This window comes from Oreochromis aureus, linkage group 17 (genome assembly GCF_013358895.1).
Source record: "Oreochromis aureus strain Israel breed Guangdong linkage group 17, ZZ_aureus, whole genome shotgun sequence".
Lineage (NCBI taxonomy): Eukaryota > Metazoa > Chordata > Actinopteri > Cichliformes > Cichlidae > Oreochromis > Oreochromis aureus.
The window spans coordinates 39,163,665-39,187,511 of NC_052958.1; the positions used below are offsets into that span (position 1 = coordinate 39,163,665).

A 23,847-nucleotide genomic window follows, 5' to 3' on the forward strand; every position below is an offset into this window, starting at 1 on the left:
AAGAGAAAAACACACTGCAGTGGCATTCTGTCAGGGCAAGCAAAGCAGCACTGAAATCTAGAAAAAGGCATCAATTCGAATGTACAAAAGGGAAAGTGCATTGAGGCAACTGTTATTGTATTTTGGCAATACATATATATTAAAATTCAATCGAAAGTGACCGTTCTCCTTTTATCTCTAACAGCATTCAGACACTTCTCTCCTGCCCATTTGCATCCAAGCTTTACATTGCTGCCATTTTTGGCTGCAGTGGGCTTTTGTGTCTGGAAGCAGGATTAACTGAACCTAATTACAATCATTCTGAAAGTCTATGTGAGGCCAGTGTGAAATCTTGTCTGTGTCATATTAAAATTGGCCTGAGCTTATTATGCTCAGAACTGTTTCTGTTTATTTTTAGCCAGGCTACTGTTAGCCTCTGTGCTATAACTGAGACTTGGCCAGAAAAATGTCCATTTGGTTATAAGTGTCTTCATTCAAGCTGCGGTGGTCCTCATTGGTTCAGCTACCACTGCATAGGCATGTGTCTGCTGTTTGGACGTAAGATTTCACTTAAAAGATGAGCACATTGCCAATTCCGAGTCAGTTGAGATGCTTGCAAACACTCATGTTGATACAAGGTGTGGCCGGCGCTGTGTAAATGATACACAAATGTCAAACATCACTTAGGAAATGCAGGACAATGATGGAGTTGAAAATTGATGCACCTGCTTTCCAGTATCAAAGAAAAGCAGAGAAAAAATTAAAGAACGAATTATTCCAAAAGTGCTAAAAACATAATTTAGTCCAAATCAAAAGAGAGTTTAATTCTTCATGGAAGATAATGTAAATGCACTGTCAGTACAAGTAAACCTGAGCTACTGGTCACACTCCCAGAGGTAGAAATGTTGGATGATGGTGGCCTTCAGCTGGTGGTGCTGAGCCCTGTGGCTTCCAAGAGCCCCTGGAGCTTCAGGGAGGAGAAATGAAAGTATTTTTTTTCTATTACAGAATATGCATAGAATATTTGAAAAAAACACTTTTTTAATGTACTTAATAGGGATGGGTATCGTTTAGGTTTTATCCGATACCGGTGCCAAACCGGTACTTTTGAAACGGTGCTGGTGCTTAAACGGTGGTCAAACCGGTGCTTAAAGAATGGAGAACACAAAATTGGTCCAAAAACCTCTCATGTTTAGCTGTTTTTTTGTAAAAAGATAACAATGTTTGCCTTTTCTGCAGCTATAGGGCATATATGGTATCACTCTTGGCTGGAAGCAGTGCTTAAATAATGGAAAAAACACAAACTTTGTCCAAAAACCTCTCATGTTTAACTGTTTCCCACTTTTTCTTTGGTCATTTTAGCCTTTTTGGCCAGGGTAAAGGGAGTATCTGCCATCAAACAAGAAGACAGCCGCATGTAACTACGACGGTGTTTGCTAGTTCACCTTACATGCATTAATGTAATAATGTGGTTAGCGTACTCAACGTTAATTACACACGAACAACATGAAGCTACTCACGCAGAGAAGAACGGCTGCTGCTGCCATCATCATCCGTCATCATTTCTGCTACGCTGACAGGGCTAGGGGCCAGGACTCTACTCTTCGGGTTTTTGGGAGATGTTGCTAACTCCGGGTCCGATAACAGGCACTACACCCGCAGTAGATGTGCACGGTGTGAGGTCTCGCAGCAAGCTATCAAACACGGCGCATTTCTCGGCTTTAAAAAAAACGCTATGCATTGCCAGGTGTTTCATCACACTTGAGGTGTTACCTCCTTTGACAGTATCACAGTATCAGCTTAAAGCACTTGTTGCAGGCTGCTGAGTTTGCATCTTTTGCTGTGAAGTACAGCCAGACTTTTGACCGCTTTGCCTTGGGCATTTTTAATCTGTAGCTCTGCTCTAAAAGAACGTACGTACCTGGCCCCGCCTACTATCCTCGGAAACGTAAAATGATTGGCTAGAATTGGCTCAGGAAAAAAAAAGCACCGAAATAAAGCACCGAAATGTGCGCTGCTTTTCGGTTTGGTTACTACCGGACACCGGTACCCATCCCTAGTACTTAAAGAGTATCCTGTCATGATCTGGGTGGGTACCTGCAGGCCTCCAACGGCGGCTCCTCCTCCTTTAGGCGGAGATCGGTTGCTCCTCCCTGGCTGACCACCTGTGGGCAATTATTCCGGCAGCATATTAGACCTGCGCTCTCAACCGTTCATCGCCTGAGTATCTGCTATCCCATGTTAGTCTAGTGGAGAGTGATTGCTTGTCCTAAACCCGTGTGACGACTTACCTGTTTTTCTTGTTCTCAGAGGTAGCTTCTGGAGTGGAGGTCTCGCCTCCCTCATTCCCGCTTTCCTGGACCTGGGCCACCAGCTGCTGAAACGACGTTGCCAACTGGTCCACTACTCGCTTGCCTGCCTCCCCACGTCACGACCGCATCTGGGCCTTATGTTTACTTGTGGGTGGAAATAAATCCTTTGTTCACTTACCGTCTCGCTTCCGGTTTGGTTTCTGCACTTGTGTCCATCTCAGTTACTTAGTGCCGCTGGGCCGTGACAGTATACTCAGGCCAGTTTATGGACACAGCAGACCCAACCCGTGTAGCGATAAGTAAGCAGGGGGCTATCATCGGTAGTCACGAACAGACGCTGCAGTATCTATTAGCCCAAGTACACACGCTCACAGACGAGCAGGTTAAGATGCAGTCCGACATTCAATCCCTTCAACCCTCAGCGGAGTCAGACTCCGCCGCCGGTAGCTCGGCTCAGCCCGCGCCGATGGTGCCCGCGCCTCAGCCTGTGGCAGATTCCGAGCCCCAGCGAGCACACCTGTTCCGCGACGCAGCCTCCCCGGAGCCGGAGGCGTACGCAGGTGACCCGGGGTCCTGTAGCGGTTTTCTTCTGCAGTGCGAGCTGGCGTTCGGGCGTTCACCCCGCTCTTTCGTTTCTGACACGGTTCGGGTTTCGTATATAATAGGTAAACTGCACGATCGAGCCCTGAATTGGGCCGAGGCCTATCTGAGCGCACACCCGTTGCCGTCTTGTAGCTATGATGCCTTTCTTGGCGAGTTCAAGAGGACCTTCGCTCATCCCATCTCGGTGGGCAGTGCGGTTTGGTGGCTGTTAAATCTCCGTCAGGGCCGCCGTAGCATCGCGGATTATTTGATTGACTTCCGCACTGCCGCAGCGGCAGTCGGCTGGCCTGATAAGGCCCTTCAGGGAGTCTATTTGCAGTCGTTGAACGAGGACATGAAGGATCAGCTAGCGTCCCGAGATGAACTGGTCACTTTCGAGGAGTTAGCCTCGCTCACGCTTCGCGTTGACAACAGACTGCGGGAGCGGGAGCGTGAGAGGAACTCCATTACCCGTCGGCCAGTGCGGCGTGCGTCCCCGGTTTTCATTCCCCCGTCACCGCTTCCGGTTCTGCCGTCGGCCACAGTCGCTGTGGAGAGGGCTGAATCGGAACCAGAAACCATGCAGCTCGGGCGATCCCGGTTGTCCCCGCAAGAGAGGGAGAGGCGTCATCGCTCATGCTCGTGTTTCTATTGTGGCTCTGCTGAGCATTTTATTTCCACCTGTCCCGAGAAGGGAAAAGGGGACGCCCGCCAGTAGGTCCGGGGATACGGGTGGGCGGTACCAATATTGATTCCAAGCCCTGTTTTTTGTTGCCGGTTACGCTCTTGCTCGGTACCGCGACCCACACGTCACAGGCATTAGTCGATTCGGGCGCTGAGCAGAGCCTCATCGATAAGGAGTTAGCCAAGCAGCTGAATATTCCCCTTTTTGAGTTGGAGTCTAGCATCCCAGTTAAAGCACTAGATAACCAAGTTTTCTCTCACATCACTCACCGCACCGCACCCATTACTATAGTCACCTCAGGTAACCATAGGGAGAGACTCCCCTTCTCGACATTCCAATCCCCCAGCGCCCCCATTATCCTTGGTTTCACCTGGCTAAAACTACATAACCCTCATCTGGACTGGGCAGGGCAGAAAATTATGAGTTGGAGCCCATTTTGCCATGCCAATTGTCTTGTCTCAGCCCCGCAGTCTGCCATTATCGAGCCCGCACGTTACGAAAGCACCAACATAGACCTTTCTGTTGTGCCTTTGGCATACCACGACTTAAGGGAGGTTTTTAACAAAGACAAAGCTCAATCACTACCCCCGCACAGACCCTACGACTGTGCCATAGACTTGTTACCGGGCTCCACCCTGCCCTCAAGCCGCCTCTACAACCTGACACGCCCTGAGAAGACAGCCATGGAAAAGTACATAAGGGATTCTCTGGCTGCGGGCATCGTCAGACCCTCCTCTTCTCCTGTGGGGGCCGGATTTTTCTTTGTCGGTAAGAAGGACGGCTCACTTCGTCCCTGTATTGATTTTAGGAGGCTAAATGACATAACAATAAAGAACAAATACCCCTTACCGCTGATTAGTTCCGCCTCTGAGCCGCTCCATGGCGCCACCATTTTCACGAAATTAGATCTCAGGAATGCATACCACCTCGTCAGAATCAGGGAGGGCGATGAGTGGAAGACCGCTTTCAACACTCACTTGGGGCACTTTGAATATCTAGTGATGCCCTTCGGTCTCACAAACGCTCCAGCGGTTTTCCAAAATCTAGTGAATGATGTTCTGCGAGATTTCCTAGACCGTTTTATCTTCGTTTATCTCGACAACATCCTGATTTTCTCCAAAGACCTGGAGGAACACCAAACGCATGTCCGGGCTGTGTTGCAGCGGTTGCTGGAGAATAAACTGTACGTCAAAGCGGAGAAATGCAAATTCCACTCCCCTTCCGTCTCATTCCTGGGCTACATCCTCGAGGGGGGGCAGGTAAAGACAGACCCGGCAAAAATAAAGGCAGTCGTGCAATGGCCCATTCCAACGTCCCAGAAGCTCCTGCAGCGCTTCTTGGGCTTCGCAAACTTTTACCGCCGCTTCGTCAGAAACTATAGCCAAATAGCAGCACCGCTGACCCGACTAACGTCCCCAAAGCTCCCTTTCGTTTGGAGCCAGGAAGCCGGAGCTGCTTTTACCAAGTTAAAGATGCTGTTTACCTCGGCGCCGGTTTTAATCCACCCCGACCCCGAGAAGCCGTTTGTGGTTGAGGTGGATGCGTCTGACGTCGGGGTAGGGGCGGTGTTGTCACAGCGCTCTGGCACGGCGTCCAAACTTCACCCGTGCGCCTTTTTTTCCCGTCGCTTATCGCCCACTGAGAGGAATTATGACGTGGGGGATAGGGAACTGCTGGCCGTGAAACTGGCCTTAGAGGAGTGGCGGCACTATCTCAAGGGGGCGGAGCACCCGTTCATAGTGTGGACTGATCACAAAAACTTGATTTACCTTCGCACGGCCAAAAGACTGAATTCACGCCAAGCTCGCTGGTCCATGTTTTTCAGTTGGTTTAACTTCTCGATCTCTTACCGCCCAGGGTCCCGCAACGTGAAACCGGACGCCCTTTCCCGGCAATTTGACACCGCAGGGGAGTCGCCCGACACACCCACCATCCTCCCTGCCGGCGTCAAGGTGGGGTCCCTCACGTGGGAGGTGGAGGAGGACATCCGCCGGGTACTGGAAACCGAGCCGGACCCCGGCACGGGGCCTCCAAACCGTCGCTTTGTCCCAAGAGCAGCCCGCTCCAAAGTGATCGACTGGGTCCACAAGGGGCGGTTTTCCTGCCATCCAGGAGGCGCGCGGACGAGTGCGCTCATCAAAAGGTATTTCTGGTGGGGGTCAATTGATAAAGATGTCAAAGAGTATGTGGCCGCCTGCTCCATTTGTGCTAGGAGTAAATCCAACACACAGCGCCCGGCTGGGTGGTTGCAGCCTCTCTGTGTTCCACGGCGCCCCTGGTCGCATATCTCTTTGGATTTTGTTACTGGTCTACCGGTTTCTTCTGGCAAGACCACCATCCTCACTGTGATCGACAGGTTTTCCAAGGCAGCTCACTTCATTGCTCTTGATAAACTCCCCACATCCACTGAGACTGCTAATCTGCTAGTTGAACATGTTTTTAGGTTGCATGGGATACCCACGGAGATCGTCTCTGACAGAGGACCGCAGTTCACATCGCAGGTCTGGAGGGCGTTCTGTACAGCCTTGGGAGCAAAACCGTGTTTGAGCTCAGGACACCATCCGCAGACTAACGGTCAAACAGAACGTCTCAACCAGGAATTGGAGGCCACTCTCCGCTGCGTCACTGCCTCCAACCCAGCTTCCTGGTCTTCGTTATTGCCATGGGCGGAGTACGCTCACAATTCCCTCACTTCGTCAGGGACAGGTCTCTCGCCCTTTGAGGCCTCACTCGGCTACCAGCCACCCCTTTTTCCAGAGCGGGAGACTGAGCTTGAGGTGCCCTCCATCCAGCATCATCTCCAACGCTGCCGACGGGTGTGGACGCGCACCTGCCGGGCCTTGTGCCAGTCTGCCGCCCGCCAGCGCCACTACGCGGACTGCCGTCGCAGGGCAGCCCCTACGTACGTCCAGGGACAGAAGGTGTGGCTTTCGGCGAGGGACGTTCCCCTCAGGACGGACTCCCGCAAGCTGGCCCCGTGTTACATCGGTCCTTTTGAAGTGGAACGAATGATTGGCCGCTCCGCAGTCAGGCTGAGGTTGCCCTCCTCGTTACGGATCCACCCAACCTTCCACGTCTCCCAAGTCAAGCCGGTTGTTGTGAGTCCACTGTGCCCGGCCGCCGGGACCCCACCGCCCGCCCGGCTCATCGACGGGCATCCCGCCTTCACGGTCCGCCGCCTCCTGGACGTTTGCCGGCGGGGGAGGGGCAGGCAGTTCCTGGTCGACTGGGAGGGGTATGGGCCGGAGGAGCGGTCCTGGGTTCCCCGGTCCCAGATTCTTGACCCCGCCTTGCTTTCGGACTTCTACAGGGGCCGGCGCGGGCTTGGGAGGGGCCGGTCGCTGGGTGGCGACCCTTGAGGGGGGGGGGTGGTGTCATGATCTGGGTGGGTACCTGCAGGCCTCCAACGGCGGCTCCTCCTCCTTTAGGCGGAGATCGGTTGCTCCTCCCTGGCTGACCACCTGTGGGCAATTATTCCGGCAGCATATTAGACCTGCGCTCTCAACCGTTCATCGCCTGAGTATCTGCTATCCCATGTTAGTCTAGTGGAGAGTGATTGCTTGTCCTAAACCCATGTGACGACTTACCTGTTTTTCTTGTTCTCAGAGGTAGCTTCTGGAGTGGAGGTCTCGCCTCCCTCATTCCCGCTTTCCTGGACCTGGGCCACCAGCTGCTGAAACGACGTTGCCAACTGGTCCACTACTTGCTTGCCTGCCTCCCCACGTCACGACCGCATCTGGGCCTTCCGCCCTATCCGACCCCTCCACCTGTAACCAATGCCCCGGCCACTTCCAAGTCCAGTTTCCACCTCCCCACTGCCTCTGTAATTCAGCTACATCCTAGGGTTGTCTAGGTCACTCTTAGTTACCTTAGGTTTTTTCTGCGCGCCACTAGTGTGGTGGCGTCGTTTTGCTTTCGCTTATGTTTACTTGTGGGTGGAAATAAATCCTTTGTTCACTTACCGTCTCGCTTCCGGTTTGGTTTCTGCACTTGTGTCCATCTCAGTTACTTAGTGCCGCTGGGCCGTGACATATCCTCTGTGATCATTTAATGTTAAATAGACTGATTTGTAAAATAGCGCTTCTCTACTCTCCAGGAACACTCAAAGCACTTCACACAAGCACTTCCTTCTATGTTTTTAATTGCTCACTAACTACCATTCACACACATTCAAATGCCAATGGATGCATCGGAGAGCAACTGGGGGTTAGTATCTTGCCCAAGTATACTGGGCATGCAGACTGGGGGAGTCAGGGATCGAACCACTAACCGTCCAATCAGTAGAATACGTGTTCTACCTCCTGAGTGACAGCCACCCCAGTAATGCAGTTTTTCTTCTGGAATGACATTGTTTGACCGCTGGTTGAAGGGTCCGCTTTGCTAGGGGCTGGTGGCATCTCCATGAGCATCCAGACAGACTGTGTGCTGCAGATTTCATCTACATCAGCCAGATGCACACAGACCAACTCAGGCAAGCTCTGCCGTTATTTTTGTTTTAGTTATTCTTCTTGCGTTGTTGCTTTCATTGGACAGTGGCGATGGACAGGAAAGCAGGAAGACACACTGCAAAGAGCCGCAGGTCAGACTTGAACCCAGGCCGCTGCTTTTGGGGCATGCTCACTCACTGAGCTAAACCTGCACCCTTCTGCCATTGTTATTAAATATGAGTGAGTAATTGGCTGAGGGTGAGGGGTTCAAATGTAAGTGCCTTAAAGCAACTGTTGTGCACTACAGAAAAATTAAGAACCCTATTAGAAAAATTGTGAATGACACCACAGGATATGTAATGACTGAAAAATGATAAGAATAGACCCGGTCTGTTCTGTATCAAACAGTTTGCTTAATAAAGGAATAATAACCTAAAATACTGTAAAATATGTTATGACAACAACATATAATAAAATCCACCAGAGGTGGATGCTGTCAACCTCAATTTTAACTGTAGTAGTATTATTCTGAGGGAAAATATCAAAACTTGTATTTTTTAGTTAGTAATGACAACACTGATGTTTCACTGGTCATAAAATCAAATGAAGAGCTTTGTAAATTTACTGATAACTAATGTTGGGAAGGATACTTTTAAAATGCTTTTACTTTTTTTACTTTTACTTTTAAAATGTATTCCACTACAGATTACAGAACACATGCCCCAAAATGTAGTTTGTAATGTATTCCCTTAAGTTGCTCAATGTGAGTAATGTATTCTGAATACTTTGGATTACTTAATATATTGTCATGCTTTTTACAACTACATGAATGTAGCAATTACATCCTACAAATTCTTGTTGGTTTTTCTCAACCAATTGGCTGTTAAGCCCAAATCTCCCTGAATATACGATATATTTACTGTAGAGGAGCAAAGACCTATGTTAACACATGATAAGATATTAGCTTGGTGGCGAGAAGACTTCAGTAATAGTAATAAATTACACAGCAATAGTACATCAAAGATACTGAAGGGGCACATAACCCAGGTAGTTAACACAACTAAAGGTAGTTGATTGATTGATTGATTGATTGATTGATCATACTTTATTCATCCCAAGGGAATTTGGATTAAGGCTGCCAGCCGTGCCAGCGTCGTCTTACCCTTCCGACCATACATAACACAAACATCACATGGGGAAGACAGGTCAGAGAGGTATAACATGGAAAAGCACAACATGAGGAAAGATAAGGAGAAAAAATAACTCCCCCAGACTGAGCTCCAACAGGAGATCAGTTTGAGAACAGAAAAAAACACCTCTGCACATAGCACATGAAAAAAACTCTAATACACCAAAGAAACACATGACAAGCAACAGGGGTGGGTAAAGGGTGAGAGACAGCCAATGTAGACAGTACATCCGGGCCTGCAGCATAAGCGCTGGTCTCCATGATCCACCGTCAGCATCGGAAGGGAATAAGCGTCGAAGGCGCTTGGAGGGGGAGGGGGGATGAGTGTACATCTGCATGTGTATATGCAGTAGGCTAACATTAGCTTTTAAAAAAGAAATTACTTCCAGATGTTTCTTTAGGCTGAGTCTTTTGATGCTGAGAGCAGCTTGGATGCTGGCAAACGGAGTTTGCATTGCATGCTCAGGATTTGCCCATCCCTTTTTCTTTATATATGAAGTGGTGTTTGAATTTCCAAGTAAGAAATGTCTGTGAATGTCCTCAGTCATCCAAGTGATCGTAGTCTAAGGAGCTTGGAAAGAAAAGCATCTGGACTTTTTAAGTTTGATTGATTGATTGATTGAATCTTTATTTTGAACATGTTGAAAAAGTACAACAACACAGAATTAAAAAGAGAAAAATAAACAAAGCAAAACAAAAGGAAAATGAGTAACCACAACTACAAATAACTTTTATGTTCAAAAAGGAGCAGGAAGAAGCATAAGCTTATTTAATCCCACCCCTTTTCCACTATCTATAACAGCGCCTTCAGGTCCGGAAACAGGGAAAGCTACAACAGGGCTAGAGCTAACCTGAAAAAAGGCATAAGGAAGGCCAAGGCGGACTATAGGAAGAAGATCGAGAACCACCTGGAGAGTAAGAACAGCAGGTTGGTGTGGCAGGGTGTCCAGCAGCTGACAAACTACAAGTCCAAATCAGGTGCGGCTGCAGGCGACCCAGCATTGGCAGAGGAGCTGAACATCTTCTTCACACGCTTTGAGGTCACTGCACCCTATGCCTTAGAGGAACAGCCACACCACACAGCCCACAGTAGCAGTACCATCATCACTCTGGGAGAGCATGAAGTGAGGCGCACCCTGCGGGCCGTTAACCCGAGGAAATCAGCCGGCCCAGATGGCATACCAGGACGTGTGCTGAGAGACTGTGCAGATCAGCTTGCCTATATTCTCACCAGGATCTTCAACCAATCCCTTGAACAGTCAAATGTCCCACCTTGCCTTAAGACCTCCACCATAATACCTTTGCCTAAGAAACCTCATATCTCTAGCCTAAATGACTATAGACCAGTGGCACTAACCCCGGTGGTGATGAAGTGTTTTGAGAAACTCGTGCGCCATCACATCATAACAGCCCTACCTTGCAACCTTGACACACACCAGTTTGCCTACAGAGCAAACCGATCGACAGAGGACGCCATAGCAACAGCACTCAATGCAGCTTTAACACATCTGGAGAAGCAAGGAAACTATGTGCGTATGCTCTTTGTGGATTATAGTTCTGCATTTAACACCATTCTCCCATACAAACTGGATGCTAAGCTAAAAGACTTGGGGCTTCCCCACAGCACCTGTAAGTGGATTAATAGCTTCCTCACCGACCGCAGACAGAGAGTGAGAGTGGGATGTCACACATCTCCAGCCCTAAATTTAAGCACTGGGTCGCCACAGGGCTGCGTGCTTAGTCCACTGCTCTACTCGCTTTACACACATGACTGTATCCCCGCCCACCAGAACAACACCATCGTAAAGTTCGCAGATGACACTACTGTGGTGGGGCTTATATCTGGGGGAGATGAGTCTGCCTACAGAGATGAGGTGGAGCGGCTGTCTTCATGGTGTAAGGATAATAACCTTCTCTTAAACACGAAAAAGACTAAAGAACTCATAATCGACTACAGAAGACGTAAGACAGAAATCCAACCATTAATCATCAACGACGACTGTGTGGAGAGGGTGGCAGACTTCCGCTTCTTGGGAGTCAGCATAGAGGGAAACTTATCATGGAGTGTGAACACCTCTGAGCTACTGAAAAAGACACAACAGAGACTGTACTTTCTGAGAGTACTCAGAAAGAACAACATCACACAGAGACTGTTGGTGTCTTTTTACAGAGCCTCCATTGAAAGCATACTAACGTACTGCATAGGCATCTGGTACGCTAGCTGCACAGTGGCTCAGAAGAAAGCACTACAGGGAGTAATCAACGCTGCCCAAAGAACAATCGGCTGCCCTCTCCTCAAACTGGAAGATCTACACAGTTCTCGCTGCCTCAAAAGAGCTCATAACATTATAAAAGACATTTCACACCCTGGACACTCCATGTTCAAACTGTTGCCTTCGGGTAAACGGTATAGAACAATATACACAAGGACTAACAGACTCAAACACAGTTTCTACCCAATTGCAATATCCTGTCTCAATGCTACCAAGAGTAGATGACGTTCACTGCCCCTGCTGTCATTTATTTATGCCCTGCTGTTGGAATGTTTGATTGTTGAGTGATATATCAACTAGGACGTATGTCGAGTGACTGTATGTGGCATTAGGCCTGGATTGCTTGGGTGCATTTACCGTATGAGAAGATTGTATTTTATTTTATTCTCTATAGTATTTACAACATAGTTTTTAAGTATTTATTTTTGTGAATGTTGCACTGATCAGAGACATCTCTCAATTTCATTGTACTTGTGACAATGACAATAAAGAATATTCTATTCTATTCTATCTAGTAATCTAGTGTATTTTTTTTTTATTTATTTATTAATTTTATATATATATAATGTTAAGGTTCAAAAGTTGGAGAAAAGGAGTACGGAGGGCTCACCAGCAAATAACAACTCTGGTCCAGAAGATGTGATCAAAGCAAAGATTTATTGATTACACGCGTGGAGTCCGACGCTGGGCAAAGTCAGCGATCGAACTGAACTTACAATAATTAGACAAAGGTTTTATATGGGTAAGACAACAAAGCCCCCTCTTTTGCAAAACAGACAAAGTACAGCTTACGTCAACCTAAACCACAAAATGTTCCGTTAACTTTTACCATAGTTTTAAGAACATTACGTCTCATCTCCATCCCGGTGTCGCACCATGAACGCATTCTTATCTCCCAGAACATCAGGTGCACTTCCTGTAACCATCTGACAATATGCCGGCACAATTTGCAATTGCAGCAAAAACACATCTTAACTTCTTACCTACTAAAGTGAATCTACTATGGTGTGTACGTGTGTGTGTGAGTGTGTGGGTGTCTGCTGTGTATGCCATGTATGTGTCACGACCTCTCCTGCATCCTGGCTCACCTCACACCTCTCGTCCTAGCCAGACATAAGGCCTGCGCTCATACACAGCTGAACTATGTGTGACTTCTAGACTAAATGTCACACTCAAATGATGATACTCAAACCATGAAGGAAACTTACTTACAATGAACATAAATGAAACTTAAAACTTACTTCAAAGGATATAAGTGATAAATGATACAAACTTAAATCTTAGCTCTAAAGGATATAAGTAATAAGAGATTGCCAAGAGTTTCTGACCCTCACTTGACCAGGAGCCACAGCTCTTTAATAAGCTCAAATGCAATCATGTATAAAAGATTAAAATCATTTTCATAACAAAGGTTCTTTCTTCTCAGATCTGCCAATATGTTTGCTCGTCTCCATTACAGTTTAATCATTGAAAATTACACTGATCAGCATACTATGTGGAAGTTACAGATTACATAATGGCAAAAGCATTCTGTCAGACCCCTCATTCCCCCTTTTGACCTCTGGCTGACCAGAGGTCACCATACTTTCAGGTGCGTCACTCCTCGTCCCACACAGTGACTTCCATATCCATCAAAGGCATCATGGGCATGTGAGCTTCTGTTCCCGAGTCCACCGCCTTCGTAATCACCTTTTCTAACAGAGCTCGGGCACAAGGAATGAGACAACAGCCACAGGTCACCAAAATGCCCACCAACACAGCTAATGAAAGCATAATTGACAGTACAAACCCTTTCCACTGTCCGAATACCGAGGTCATCCAGCCCTCCAGCGGATTCTCAATTCCCGAATGTTCGTGCATGGTCTTAGAGAGCGTTTTCAGCCCCTCTAAGGCTCGGGTGACTAACCCATCTGGAGCCGTGTTATTTGGAATAAAAGTACAGCACTGATTACCGAACATAGCACATACACCGCCTTGTTCTGCTAACAGCATGTCTAGAGCCATTCTATTCTGCACCCCCATCAACGATGTCGGACCCAATTGCTCCACTAGCCCTTCCATCCCATCTCGGGTAAGGTTAGAGAGTCCCAGCAGATTATAGTGAACATAATTAATTCTATCCACATTCTTGTTTGGGGTCACTGGAAAGAGAGCAGCGATTATTGGAATATTTTCAAACCCGGCTGCTATTTGATCCGCAAGCTTATACTCATTTGGAACTCCCCTGGGCACTCCTATTGAGTCTATCCAGGTCGGCGAGTCCATCCTAGGATCATAAGCATGTGTTCCCTCAGCCCCTCTCCTTACCAGAACGTGTCTCTTGCGCCTAGCTGTCAGTGTGCGTGTGTCGTGCTTTGGGAATGCCTTCACCCGGTTTCCTATTAGCATAAGTGGCGCACCTAGCCTCACCATTGCGCACGTCCCCACGCTTCCCAGAGGAACACGAGCCAAAAGAGTTTTGTGTCCGCAGTAATAATAAAGCCCACTTCTAGCCCAGGTCCCAATTAACGTGTTTGCATCACTTACATTGTTAGTGGTCCTCCCCGTTTTGGTAACCGAACACCAACTTGGGTCAATTTCTCCCACCTTATATTTCACGTGATCTGTGGAGAACTTAAAACATGTATAATTATCTTTTTTCAGCATAAATGGTCCTGCCTTCGTCTGTTTATCGGTCGGGGGAAATAAACTGGACAAAACCGTGCAGTTTCCAGTGCTCACCGCTTCTCTAGTCAGTTGCAGCATACAGTCATAGCCCCACTGATCCTCTGGATGTAGTGGTGCAGGTTCTGTGAACAAACGTGGTCTAGCCGACACACAAGCCACACAATTTGACACTTGCTGTTCCTCAGCATTTAATGCCATCCAGTCCAGCCACAGGTTGCTGTCACTGAACCCGGTGGCACGTTCTATCAAATCCTTCGGTTTTAACCTCGTATAATCTACCATCAGGACTCGCCTGGCTTTTGGTTCCCGTTCCTCTGGTGCTGCGGTGGACAACTCGTTTCCTACTAGCTTGGGTTTTGGGTCGACAAGGTTTATTCTAATTACCCCTGTTGGATCTGTTCCCAACATATCTACCCCGATTACCAGGTAAAACACACCTCCCAGACTTTCTGACCTAGGGAGAGCGTTCCAGGGACCCAGGGAAAGGGTGATGGGGTTCTGAGAAGTGGAAAAATCCCTCTGAATTGCTATCCCTTTTAACCCCTCAGGCACTTGCGGCTGCCACCCCACTCCGGTCCATCCTACCACATTCCCCCAACCAGGAATACACCACTGCCCTGCGGTATAAGACCCCAGCACAGCGTGACTTCCCCGTCCGGAGTGAGGGCTCCCTCCCCGCGTGCATATGTCAGGGTGACTACAAATCCACACATCATATCCCCTCCAGCTGCTGTTTACCCCTTCGCAATCTATCACTTCACATAAGTCAAACGTATACGCACTTGTGGACCCTTTAAAGTAGTCCAACTCTAGCCCCTTATATCTGCTGAGACACCCATCCTTTGTAACCGAGATTTCATGCTTTGTTCTCACCCTCGGCCCCATTTTGGTGAACGATCCCTCTTGTGGTGCTGGAGTGGGCTGGCCTCCGGGTCCGGACAGTTCGCTTGGGTTTTTCTGCAAAGTATAAACGAGCAAACATACGGCCATAATTAATATCATCACAGACATCAAACTCACTATAACAAGTAATATTTTAATTTGTGCCCTCTCTTCATGAGGGTCTGATTCATGGCGTGGCATTTTCAACGTGTATTTAATGATTAAAATAAAAGAATGCCAAGCGTGATTTTCCTGTGTCTCTTTGCTGCTTGCTTTTTCTCGTTTTCAGCTACCCTTCTCCAGCCACTCAGTTTGTGGTTGCTCCTTTCTGCAGGCGCGGCGACCTCCTCCTCAGCGGTTCTTCTTTCTTTGGCCTTTCGGGTAGACTTCCGATCGGCCCGCTGCACGGGGGAGAGGATTTATTTTGCCTCTTAGATTCATTGCCCCCCGTGTCCGGCGGAGCCGGGTCCTCGTCCACTAGGCTCTCGTCTGCTGCCGCACACTGCGTCCAATGGAACCAGGTGTCGCCTTTTCCTTTCAGCTGGACCGCTGTAGCCGTCCGGGCTGTCACCTCGTATGGACCGGTCCACCGGGGTTCCTTCCACTTGCGTTTGATGACCTTTAGCCACACCACCTTGGCGTCAGGGACCTCTCCTTTCTCTCTGGGGTTCTCACACGTCACCTGTTTTGTGAAACTGGACACAAGGGCTTTCAACTCGTTAAAATATTCAGCATGAGACCTGTTCCTTTTCTGGGGCTGCTCCGCCGAGACCACTGTCCAAGGGGCTGGAAACTGTCTCCCGGTCAGCAGCTCATACGGGGTAAAGCCTGTTGACTGATTCACAGAACATCGTATGGTCATCAAAGCAATGGGGAGTGCAGCTACCCAATTTAACCCTGTTTGTGCGCATATTTTAGCTATCTTATTTTTTAAGTTCAGATTCATTCTTTCTACTTTTCCTTGAGACTGGGGATGATACACTGTCCCAAATTTATGCTGCACTCCCAACATTCTCTCTACTTCTTGCAGATCCTGGTTTTTAAAGTGTGTGCCATTATCTGATCTAATCCTTCGGGGAAACCCGTGTCGCGGAATGTAATGGTTAATCAAACACTTTATTACACTCTTCGCATCTTCCTTCCGGGTTGGCCAAGCCTCTGGCCAGCTGGTCAAGGCATCAACACACACCAACAAATACCTCACACCACCGGGGCCTGTCTCAATCATGTCAGTGAAATCAATAACAATCTCCTCTCCCGGTCTCTCAGGCATCAGAAACTTACCCGGGTCTGGTTTCACTGCTGGTTTGGGATTGTGTGCTCCACAGATTAGACATGTTCTGGCCTTCTCCTGTACCATGTTCCTTAACTCCGGGTGCCACCACCGACACAAGTTTTTCTCCATTTGTTTTATACCCACGTGGCCCAGTCCGTGAGCTTCACTTACCTTTTGCTTTGCCATTTTGGTCGTTAGGACTGGACGCCCGTCCGGGCTCCTCCACAGACCTTCCTCCTGCCAGGCTCCTTTAGCCTGCCACACCCCCTTTTCCTCTGGGGCTGCTTCCTTCTGAGCCTGTCTGACCTCCTCCAAGGTGTTGGTGCTCACCTCCTCTTCTGCCGTTACCTGCACCATTTGTCTCTGTCCTTTGTAACCTGCGGCCTTTTTTGCAGCTTCATCAGCTGTCTGGTTTCCTCTTGCCACCGGGTTATCTCCCTGTGAATGTCCTTTGCATTTTACAATACTCACCTCATCTGGATCCTCTAGGGCCTTCTCCAGTTCCTCCATCTCCTTTTTGTGGCAGATCGGTGCGTTGGTCGCGGTTCTGTATCCAGCTCTCTTCCACTGAGCTAGTTCCACCTGTGCGGCTCCAAACGCATATGCTGAGTCCGTGTAAATGTTCACTTTCAGGTTCTTGGCCAACCGCAGAGCTCGGATCAGGGCTATCACTTCAGCTCTCTGGGCTGACTGCTGTCCCTCAATCCTTCCTGCCTCTATTACCTGGTACTCCTGTCCTACTCTGCGAACTACAGCATACCCTGCTTTAAGTCCTTCTTCATCTCTGTGGCAGCATCCATCTGTGAACCACTCCTCTGCTCCTGCTATGGGTTCCGCTTTTAGATCCTCTCTGACTTTCTCTTCAACCTGGGCTCTCTTCACACAATCATGTGGTTCCCCTGACCCCATTAAATCTGCCATGTTAATCCCTTCATGTGTGAATGTCAGATTAGGTGCATCTAGAACTTTGCTCAACCTCTGTTGTTTCAGTAGGGTCATTGTGAACGCCTGTGAGTTCACATAAGCCACTACACTGTGTGTGGTGAGCACTTTCAGTGGGTGTTCCCTTACTATGTGTGCTGTTTTCTGGATGATTTTTGCGACCCCTGCTGCGTGTCGTGTGCATGTTGGGTGTCTTGCTTCTATTGGGCCCAGTTTTATGCTGACATACATGAGCACATCTCTACTCCCCCCTTTTTTCTGAAACAATACACCATTTACAATGTCATTTGTTTCAGAAACATCCAGGTAGAATGGTTCATCGTAATTTGGTGTGGCCAAGTCAGTGGCTCTCGACAAATCCTGCTTCAACGAAATGAACGCGGACTCTGTGGCCGGCGTCCAAGACAACTCAGCCTTCAGGTTTCGAGCGCCGACTTTCTTAATCAGGTCCCTTAAAGGGGCGGTTTTACCTGCGTAGTTCGGAATGAACTGTCTGCTGTAACCTGTCAAACCTAGAAAAGAAAGCAATTCTTTCACAGTTCGCGGTTTGGGATGTGTGAGAATTTGGTCTCTGTGTGTGTTCATTAACCCCACGGATTTGTGTGCAATCACCCGGCCCAGAAAAGTTACCTCCGGTCGGACCAGCTGCAGTTTTTCCTTACTGACCTTGAAGCCGCATTCTGCCAGTCGGTTCAACACTGCGAGCGAGGCTGCCGTACAAGCCGCCATGGAAGGAGCTGCAATTAGGAGGTCATCAACATACTGGATTAGTGTGCAGCCCTCAGGCAGTTGACATGGTGACAGGGCTTCTTTCAGCATCTGATTGAAAATGCCTGGTGACAGTGCAAAGCCCTGTGGCAACCGTGTGTATCTGAACTGTCTGCCTCTGTATGTAAATGAAAAAATGTCTCTGAGTGACTCGTGCAGTGGAAGACAAAAGAAGGCATTAGCCAAATCAATGCACGTGAACCATTTCTGGTCCCATGTAATTGCAGTAAGAGCTGTGTATGGGTTAGGCACAGGTACAGTTTCAGTGCGTAGTATGGCATTAATAGCTCTCAAATCATGTGCCATTCTGTATTTCCCCGTGCCCTGCTTCTCAACTGGTAAAATAGGTGTGTTCCAGTATGAGTGTGATGGTTCTAACACCCCTACCTGCAACAGCCCTTCAATGGTTTCTGCAATACCTGCGTCAGCCTCCGGTTTGTGCCTGTACTGTGGTTTATTGATGGGTGCATCCGATTTCAGCTCAAAAAGAACAGGCGAACAGGAAGCCAAACCCACATCCGTTGGCCCTCTGGACCACAATGTGTCAGGCAGTTTGGGGAGTTCAGCCACCGCGTCTGGATGATCTGTTTTCTCCCTGCCATGTATTCTGGAAATTTCTTTATGTTCTAAAATCACAGCATCGTTAGACCAACAAAGTATACGATAGATTTTACATTTAGGAGCATACCAAACATTTGGAATTTGCGTACCTTGCCACCAAGAGTTGTCCAGCGCCCGCTTGACCATTGGCCCTAGTTCTCGTGCCTCATGACCAACATGGACCGCCAACGTAATGTGAGGGGCTGAATCCTCTCCCACATTGTACCAGGGCAATTGTTCATCCGTTAATTTGACAGCCACAAGCGACACCTTCTGGTCCAATGTAAATATTGTGTGTTTTACATTCCAAGTTTCTCCTCTAGATCACTCTCAAATTGCTCCCTATAGGTGTCGCTTCTTCCTTATCATAAAAAAGGGTGACGTGGTAAGGATCTCTAGGCTCAGAGTAGACGGCCAAGCTCATTATCCAGGGTCTCCATTGCTGGTATGTTCTCAGAATGCCTTCCTCCACCACCCGTCCCCAGTATATGTCTGCTGTGGACTGCTCAGAGTCTCTGACCAGATATTGAGTCTTTGAAGGCGATCCCAGGCACGGGAATTCTTTTCCTCCTGGCAGAGTGACCGTCAGGCCGTCTGCCGAACACATAATAGTTGCTCCCAGTTTCACAAGCAGATCCCTGCCCATGAGATTTACAGGCACCTGTGGTGACACCACATATTGGTGTTTCAAAGTCTGTTTTCCCAGCTGCGTCAAAGCTGGATCAGTCAGCGGCAGAGTCATCGGAATCCCGGAAAAACCCACAACACTAACTGTGCTAGTTGAGAGCGTTGCACAGTCAGGTGTGTCTCTCAATGTAGAATAGGTTGCTCCAGTGTCCACCAGGAAGGGTAGTTCTGTACCTTCCACGGTCATCGACAGCATGGGTTCTGCCGCACCCACACTGTTCGGTCTCTCCGGGCGACGTCAGTATTGCTCCCCGTCCCAGCCCCAGTCAGCGACTAGATACTGGGCGACAGGCGCTGCACTGGGATTCGGAGCTTGGTGCGCCCCCCTGTACGCAGCTCCTCCTCTGATGTTTCCACGTGCCTGGGGTTGGTAGCCCCGTCCCACATAGTTACGGGTCGCCTCAGGGCACCTTTTAGCCCAGTGCCCCTCCGCTCCACATATGAAGCAGCAGTTCCAACTGTCGTTGTTACGTGGAAACCCCGAATTCCGAGCTCTCAGTCCACTCCTGCCGGATCCACCACGCCCCCTTTGCGATCCACCGATCCCCCAATTCCCAGCGGGTCTACGTTGCCCTGGTGCATTGGCGGGCCAGCGGTCATCAGGATAGAGATTCGGATCCAAATCCGGCCAGTCAGGCACCGGGTCAGCCCCGGGCCTTGCCACCATTATTTTTTTGCTTTGTTCTTTCAATTCCTTTTTCTTACTGTCAATTTTGTCGTGAGCTTCCCCCAACTGTAACCTAATAAGTTGAGCCTGTGCTTCCTCGAGCTCCTTCTTTTGCTTATTCACCAGATCCTGTTCCAGCTGGACCCGATGCGCCACGTGCCTCTCCCACTGCACAGAGTCTGCTACTGCAAAGTCTGGATTCTTCTCTAAGTCTGCTGTGACCTGTTTTGGCAGCCCCGCTAGCACGGCCAAACGAAACCACGCCCTACTTTCGCCCTCTTTACCCGGATGTATGCCTGTTTCGGTTAGCCACTGCTCCTTAGCCTTGGCTAAAAACTCCCCTGGTGTATCTTTAGGGTCCCAAATTATTTTAGGTATCGTGCCGGTGTTGCGTGTTGGATACTTTTCGCGAACGGCATTAGACAGGGCACTTTGGACCTCACAGAGAGGTAGGTCATTAGCATACGTAGTGGTACGTGCTAGCCCCTCTACATCAGCTAATCCACCCCCAAGGAGACAGCGTCCAGCCACAGCGCGGAAATCACCGATAGCAAGTTCCTCTCCTTCGGTCAGTGTGGTCAGTTTCCTCAGCCAACTAGCCCCTCCTTCTGTAATGGGTGGAAGTTGTTTAACCAATGCTTCCAAATCTCTGACTTTATATGCTCTATACACTGGTTCACCACATGGACCAGACATCAGAGGCATATTCAGTTGTCCGTCCTGTACTCCTCTGTCAAAAATCACTTTTCTATTTTTCACCACCTGTGTCTTTCCCTTTGACTGCCCAAACATTGATCTTCTCCGACCTGCAGTGACCTGCTTCTGTTTTCCACCTTCATCCTTTTTTACTTCGCGGTTTCTCAGCATTATGCTTGGCCCTGGGTCTGACTCAACTTCTCCCTCTTCGGCTGCTTCCTCTTCATCGCCTTCCTCCTCTTCATCACTCCAGGAGACCTCGTCCTCTATTTTGTCCTTTGACCCGTCCTTAAGTATTTTCCGCTTCACGATTTCCAATGCTCTGAACACTTTCAACAATGCCTCAGGCTCCTCATACATACGACCATGCACTTCTCCTTCCCAGCGTTCCCGGTCGGGCGTTTTTTCTGCTCCACCCGATCTCCTCATCTGGGCCTGTCCTTCCTTCTGCGGACCTGGCGATCCCTTGTGCTTGGGCCGGGCTCCCAGCTCCGTTGTGGGTGTGCGTCCCCTCTGCCTCTCTATCCTGCCTTGGCTGTTCTAGCAGGTGTTCCTCGGACGGCGTCAGCTCATCACTCATGATCCCCCTTTGTGGCGAGGTTGGGCCTTCATCTGCAGCTGAGGCCTCCAGTCTCCCACCTTTGCTAAAGGGCTGACGCCCCCCTGCTCTTACTTCTTCCTCCTGACTCCCTATGTGTCCACCAGTGTAGTCAACATTCACCACCCCCCCCAGGACTGTTCCTGTTTGTCCTTCAGGCCCACGAACCTGTCCTCCATCCAAGGTCATCACTGGCATGACATAGGGTGGGGCACTTGGCATTAAAGTGGCCCATGGGTATATTTTGGGTGTGGAATGTCTACCAGTTTCCTCTGTTTTTGTGGTCAAGTCCCTCATCTGATCCTCCAACTTCTTATTTTCCTCTTTCAGTTGTTTTACTGAGGCCATTATACTCACCATGTCCCCTGCTCTGGCCGTGTCATCCTCCTTCATCCAAGATTTTGCGGCATTCCACAAAAACAGCCACTTAGAGCACTTGTCATGCACTTCTCTAAGATCTTTCATTGCTGCTTTGGTCTTTCTATTCACTGAGTGACCCGCAGACTCCTCTTCCAGTTGCTTCAGTTGTCCTTCACATCTTTTTCCTTCAGTTTGGAACACCAAGCTCAGAGCTATTTCATCACTCAGTTTCTTTTGTTGAGATGTGATGAGCTTACTTACCTCAAGCTCCATAACCTGACATTCTTTTTCAGCCGCTTTTAATGCCCCAGCATTAGCCAGTCGAACAGCTTTCTTCAGCTGTTCAAGCTGAGCCTTCAAGGGCTTATACCCTTTTATTTCACCAGAGGTCGCCCTGTCACCCATTCTGCCACACACTCACTTACCTCCTCCAGTGACGTTTCTGGCTCCTCCTCCTGAGTTACTCTGTTGTACTTCCCTTTCGGTTTCCACAACCCGTCTCACCACTCTGACAGCCACTTCCTCGTCTTCTCCTGCTTGGCGACACACAGAGTTTAACCCAACTTGACATAAGCCATCCGTGACTTGGCCACCCGTTCATCACAACACACTTCATTTGTTCTGACCCGGGTTCCACCTTAACACACCCTCATGCAAACATGTTAAAATCGGAACCCGTCTCCGCCGCTTCTACCAGGGAGAAAAGAAACGCCGCCGCGTTAGATGGCACCCACCCCGGGTCATCTTCATTCTCCGCCAATTCCACTAATCCCGTAAACAATAGAAAACATTTATTTACATACTCATCCAAATCATCTAACTCAACTTCTGCGCATATGGACAAATCATACGGGGCGTCCTCCGTTTCTCCATGGCAAACACAGTTAACTTCAAAGACACCTTCCACAAGTGAAATCTCCACTTTACAGAACGCCTCCAACAACATTTCGGTTATTTTCCAGCTGATTGTCCCCTATGTAAACCTCAAGTCCAGATTAACACTCCTCAATTATAAACCTCCCTATTTCAACCAACCCGTTTTTTTTTTGTTTTTTTTTACTTTACTGCTAAATTAACACCAACTCCCCTCTATTGTATAATTCTTTACTCCTAATAAGTCCACTTTATTGCGTGCTCATTTTACTGCAATCTTATAAAACTCAATCCTGTAATTTTATATCTGTTAATCTGTCACGCTTATTAGTGGCTCATGATTGCTTAAGGCTTATGTCTGAACTTGACCACCGAGCCGGAGCATCATTCGATCCTAACAGGACGACCACTCCATTTTCTCTGCGTCAAGACAGCTCATTCGTCTTTAACAGTTCTCTACTGATATGTCAGCATGCTACAGCTCGACATTATTATATGGCCATGTGCTTAACAAACTCAAATCATCCGATTAAATTTTGTGTACTTTATCTTATCTCCACAATTTAATCCCAAAAGTTCATCAATTTTTATAATCAGTCCTATAACCACAGCATAGGCCGCAGTGAGTTATACCTAAATGCACCACGTCTCATTATGCACAGTAAAATTTGACCGGGTTTCTCAGAGGTGCTTATTTGTTTATTTAAGCCTCAGGTAAAAACACAAGAAAACTCAAACGTCAATATCCCCAGTTATGTATTGCCTAAATTAAAACAGCTTCAACTTCCAAACATCCAGCTTTGCATCACAACAACAATATTCCAAACCCAGCTCATCAATTACCTCATCGCAGCAATAAAACAAAGCCCCATGAATATCCCCATAACAAACAAAACAACGTAATATTTACAGTCAGTTAACAATATGTGTAAATCATGCTTATGACCTCAAAAACACTTTAAACCAAAACAGGAATCCTTGTGCGTTTCACAGCAGCCAGCTCATTTGCATATACTCGCAGCTTCACCGTCCGTCACCCGGTCCACTGGTACTCTATGTCAAAGGGACTAAAGGCACGTTCGCAGAACAAGGAAAACGCACTGGCAGCTTCACGTGGGTCCCTTTCATGTCTCTCAATGTATTTTTCCAAGCACCGGAATATCAGGAAACTACGAAACAGAAAGCTAAATAACTCTGACCGTCTTATTTCTGCAGACACTGTAAAACCATACTGGTTCTCCAGCGTTTCAGCCCAACAAATGCATGTCATATAAATAACACTCCCTGTACGTGAATATTCAATTTGACAAGATCCAGAAACAAACATCCCTCTTATCTAAGAAAAATCAAATCACAGTTCATATATTCTATCTCAAAACTCAGC

At 48.3% G+C, this 23,847-nt stretch overlaps 1 pseudogene; it reads right to left on the reverse strand.

The window, feature by feature from the left end:
* Positions 1 to 15,303: 15,303 nt before the first annotated feature.
* LOC120433857 lies at positions 15,304 to 19,324 on the reverse strand (annotated as a pseudogene).
* Between the last annotated feature and the right edge of the window lie 4,523 nt (positions 19,325 to 23,847).